General features: G+C 39.9%; 1 non-coding gene across 1 annotated transcript; it reads right to left on the bottom strand.

Annotated features, from left to right (window-relative positions):
- Positions 1–5031: 5031 nt before the first annotated feature.
- Positions 5032–5103, bottom strand: TRNAQ-UUG (transfer RNA glutamine (anticodon UUG)). Its single transcript has one exon. It is a non-coding gene; the product is annotated as a tRNA-Gln (tRNA).
- Between the last annotated feature and the right edge of the window lie 393 nt (positions 5104–5496).

Genomic DNA, 5496 nt, shown 5'->3' with positions numbered 1-5496 from the left:
CAACCCATCAGGGCCCCAATCTGAAAACTGCTGCGCGCTTCCAGGAAGTTCGTCTGAATACCCTCCCCACACCAAAAGAAAAAAAAACTCCTTGCACTTCGAAAAGCGCAAGGCCAACTCGTGACACAAGTTTTAAGCACATCTGCTAACAATGTACGAAGGGCATGAGCTGATTGGAATAGTCAAGAAAACGTTTTGCTTTATTTGTATTGCATGATAATTCTTTCGCGTGCCACAACCTTTGCATTGCAAGGCTGCATAACCATACGGGGCGACACGTGTTGCAGGAAAATGCCGTGCTTGGCCGGAATGATGTTTAGGAGGATGAGTGAGACAAGTTTCTGTTTCAGAATAGAAGTATATGTCGAACAAGAGTCCTCGGATTACCAGCCGGGTTAACTCGACGATATCGTCCAACGTTTCGAGCGCAGAATGGTGATGATAAGAGCAATGTATGCGCTCAGAACGTTTGACGCTAGCATACTTGTCGCCAGGAAACCTACTTTAAAAATGTACCTGTTATTTGCATGACAGTAATGAAAAGAACATTAAATTACCACTTGGGAATATAAAGCTTGTCCAGGAACGTTACTTTCGCCAACTTTTAACACACAACAGCCTTGCAAATGTGTAAAGTTTGTTAAACACATACAGATAAGCACGTTTTTAATATAAAACAACAAGAATTACGATATTTAAAACGTCATTTTCATCTTCAGGACATCAAAGAGTTCATAAAAGTAACTTTCAATTCTTGAACCCTCATTTTGAAAACTATTCGAGATTCTTACGTTCATATTTCTGATCGAAATGTTCAAATTTGTTAAAAATTTCTATTTTTTACTCAGATACACATAAAAAAGTCAAAGTTTGTTGTCTAGTGTAATTTGTACAGTACAATTACAGCAGGCTGTTATTTTTAGCCCCTCACGGAAAACCCAAGAGACGAATATGTATTTGTATGATCTGGATTGCAAGAGAAAGTAGAAAATTATAACATTAAATTCCTTACGATTTCCGCATATTCAATCTTTTCTTTCCGAATGTTAACGAATTTCCTTTCTGACAAGAACACACTAATTTGGGGGCGGTGATCTCAAAAGTAAAAACCCAAGAAGCCCCATATTGAACTCTTAAGTTAGATGGCTTATAGAACCTTGTGATACACAGAGAGCTTTGCTAGCCTTCAACAAATTGCCCAAGCATGGTTATACAGGGAGAGGCTTCAATAACGATATGACATACAGGCTTTAAATAAAACAAGGCTTCTTAATTAAAAGTCATTCTGTGGAGACACTCCTTACGAAGACTAAGAGCAGTAAAATACCCTAGGACTAAAACTTTTATATCTGTGCTGAAAGCTGATAAGGATATAAGCAAGGACGTATTTAGAGGGGGATCCTAGGGGTCCGGACTCCCCCGAAAGACGTACTACGTCCAAAATTAAGAAAGCAAAATTCTTCTTTACTGTTGTGTAATATGAATTTGATTTTCTCCGCAGAACTTTCGTAACACTACTAATAATGTCCATAAAAATAATAATCAGGTACTTACTTTCCATCATGGACCTAGCGACCTTTGTGGTATGCAATAAATAACACATTAAAAATGTTTGATATTAATTTTCTTGGTAGAACAGCTGTTTTTATATAAATTATAATAATCTCAACTAGACAGAAGATAGATAATGAATACATGCTGTTATATGTATATTTTTATGTAATCTTTTCAAGTGTTCATGTAATAATTAATTGTAATAAATAACTGGCCTATTTTAATATCGTTAATAGACATATTAATCTTATTAGCCTATTAATTGTAACTATATTATTATTATTATTATTATTACATGTGAGATAGATCGGACCCCTCCAGAAATATAGTTCTACAATGTGACTGGATATAAGGACAAACACACAGCCCCACAGAGTTGTACTGGCTGTGCGCCAGAGCCCCGTTAGCCTGAAAGAGTGCAGCCCACAGTGTACTGACGTCAGAGACGAATATGCAATGATATCTTTTAGAGGCGTTTGAGGTGATTTCAAAGTTCATACAAGATCTCACCAACAAACTTCCTCATTTCTTTACGTTTTTCCCTTCTTCGAAAATACCATAATCCACTTGCATAACATTATTATATTTCCCCCTTAAGTCTTCGCATCCTGTTTTCACACGCACAAGGATTTCACTGTTTACGCACAGGACGCTATTGTTGTATTCAACTGGTACCCACCTGGGAAATCTGAAGAACTACACTAGGCAACTGCCTACGACAATAGTCTTACGTAATGTGTGTTCTAGGATTTCAGAGAAAATATGGCAGGCACGAAATTGCCATTCGTCAACTATCGCAAGGCAACGGTTGTCGAATCTATTTCCTGTTCGCATATATCTCGGTTGTTTGCTCACATGTTCACGTATTGAATGGGTGGGTTGTGGAATGAGACATCTTGTCTATGCCTTACACGGAAATTCTGAACTTATCCTCTCAGAGGTTGCTTTTAAATACAAGGTTACCCGGTGGAAATAATTGAAGTCGTGTTGCAAAGTTAAGTCTCCTTTCCGGTGACGTCTGCAGAGGATTTCAATCGGGTTGTCTCAAGAGTGTCCATCGTTAGGTTTCTTTCACACTCTTTCCCTTCGTTTGCTACACAATCTCTCTATCCTCCTTCGTTCTTCTCGTTTCCCTTTCTTGATTTGTATTTTCTCTATTCTTCCTTCTCTCTTTCTTCCTTGCTACACATCCTTCCCTTTCTTATATTCTTTCTTCTTTTGTTTTTCATTTTACTTCTTTCTACACTTTTCTAGTTTTGTCCCCTCTTTTTTCCTTCGTCCTTCCTCTCCTTATCTACTCTCTCTATCTTATCCCTTCTTCCTATGCTTACTCGATATTCTCTGCCTTTCTTGTGTCTTTCTTTTTCTATCTTTCTCCCTCCTCTGCTCTTCTTCCTTCTGTTTTCCTATATCTTTCTTCCTTGCTTTTTATTTTTCCTTTGTTTCTCCTTAGATTCATTATCGCTTTCTTCTTTTTCTTTATTTTTCCTTCATTCCTTTCTATTTATCCGTCTATTTCTTTCCATATTAAGATTTCTCTTCCTTTGCTTTTTCTAAATTCTCTGCCGTTCTTGGATTGTATCTTCTTCTCTCTCTCTTCCTGTTTCCCTGCATGTTTCTTACTTTATTTGCCCTCTGTTCTCTATATTTGTTTCTTCCTCTAATTCTCCAACTCTTGTCCATTTCTCCTTCTCTTTTCTTCCTTTGTTTCTTTACCTCCATTGCCTTCTATCAATTTTCTGTCTCTCGTTCTTTCTATGTCTGTATATCTCTCTTCATTACCCTACGTGTGCTTGATTCCATGCATGATCCTGAAAATGTCTCGTGTATTTTGGTTGGGCAGAAGGATTGGCAAGACTATTTCCCGGTGGGCTGGAGCCCCTCACTTACCCAGTGGCAACGCCTCTGCTGCTATTTGTCTGCGGTTAAGCAGATACCGAAAAACATGTTTGCAGAACTGGGATATCATGTCTACGTGACGTTTTGAGTTCTTGTTCTTAAGCTCACTTTATGCACAGACGGGACTGGACCGACAATTATAAGTGGGAACCAAACCACTATGTGTGATGACGTTACCCTTACGCCATCGAGGACGCCATATATAAATTTGTTTCTAAACGTCTTCAAATGAATGAAATGCCAATTTGTACTTGTAGTCATTTCACATTTCTTTTTACTCCACCACTGCCTAATCGCGACGATGAGGATGAATGGTGATAATCGTGAAGGGACAATCACAAACACTGAACTGGCCATGGGTCCAAGCCAGTCAGCCAGTAAGGATGTAGTTATCAGCGGATATAACGTGGAAAAGAGGTTGGCATTTGAGTGGGTTTTGAAACGGTCGTTGGGTGTAACACATAATCTTAACAGTGAAACACACGAACAAGAAAAAAATAGTGGAAGAAAAACACATGTTTTCCTCCTTCCCCATGCACACAGAAAATTAGTCATTTTTTTAGAATGAGTTTGAGAGAAGGTCTGCCTCCTACTAGATTCCTGTGTGTGTGTGTGTGTGTGTGTGTGTGTGGGGGTGGGTGTGTGTGTGTGTGTGTGTGTGTGTGTGTGTGTGTGTGTGTGTGTGTAAAGATACCCACTACACATTGCAGAAGACACATGGGGTATGTGAGTGAAACCAAGAGACCTCCTATGCAGGGACATCGTTGGAGAATTCTAACCTGAAATCACGCACCTCGGAAATCGAACCCGGGCCTTTCTCAGTCAGACGCCCCACAGACTGGATAAAAGTAACTTTATTTTATCCAATGCGCTCGCAATATATCAGGGCGTATATTCTAGGTTAGCTAGTTTATTTATCTCTAAAATACAGTGGAAAATTGATTTGCAAATGTGCATAAAATTGTTCATTTAAATAAGAAATCGGTCAACAGATGAAATAATAATAATAATTATTATTCTTTTGCGATTCGTGATCATGATCACGATGATCATGATAAATCATGGGAATCGAGCCCCGCACCTTCCGCGTTGCAATCAGACGTCCCACAGATTGGATTACCGCGGTTTTCTCTCTGTGTGTGTATACACACACATATGCGTGAGCGTGTCAGAGGCGACCTCCGTGGCAGAGTAGTTATCACAGCGCGTTGCGACGCCAGGGGGTCTCAGATTCGAATCCCGGCCTGGACATGGGTGTTCTTTGTGAGTATCAATGCCATCATCATCGTCGCGATTAGCCAAAAGTGGTAAATAACAAAAAGCAAATAAAAAATCAGACGTCTGTGTGTGTGTGTGTGTGTATGTCAATCTTACCCAACTTTTATTTAGGCCTCCCAGTGACGTAGTAACAACGTCGTCGGATTGTAATCAAGGGCTCCCGGGTTCGATATCTGGTGGAGGCATATTGCACAGTGGTTCGAATCCCACTTTAAACTGGAGATCCTGTTCTGATTCGATTTAAAACAAAAATTCAACTCAACCAATTTTATTTCAATTTCGCACTAAAAAAAGTTCAGAAGGTCCCACCGAGATTTGAACTCGGATCGCTGGATTCAAAGTCCAGAGTGCTAACCATTACACCATGGGACCGATGCGTCGCTTGCGGCTTATCTGTCGCTCGGGTTGCAATACCCTTGTCTCGCTGCGCGTCAGAGAATAGAGGATGACGTCAGTCGTGACGTATCCCTGTCGCCAGCACAGTTTTCGTGCCTTGCAAAGTTTGCGAATGGTGGGACAGCCATGCATACGTAAACATGTGGTCTCACACAAAGTTGGCCTATTCTTGATTTTGTCGAGAGCGTGTCCTCTCTAAGATTGGAATGCAAAAGTAGATAGTTTCTAGCTCTTCTGGGGCTATAATTAAATTTTGAATAATAAATTCCGAGATGAATCTAGACGAGATAGAGAACGGGACACACCATAGTCGTGGGCCTCGCTAAAAATTTTTGTAGGGGGGTCAGGCCATTGATAAAATTTTATTAG

Source organism: Lepisma saccharinum, chromosome 4 (genome assembly GCF_977018435.1).
Source record: "Lepisma saccharinum chromosome 4, izLepSacc3.1, whole genome shotgun sequence".
Classification (NCBI taxonomy): domain Eukaryota; kingdom Metazoa; phylum Arthropoda; class Insecta; order Zygentoma; family Lepismatidae; genus Lepisma; species Lepisma saccharinum.
Note: the sequence above shows the minus strand (reverse complement) of the source record. Positions and strands in the feature narration are given on the sequence as shown.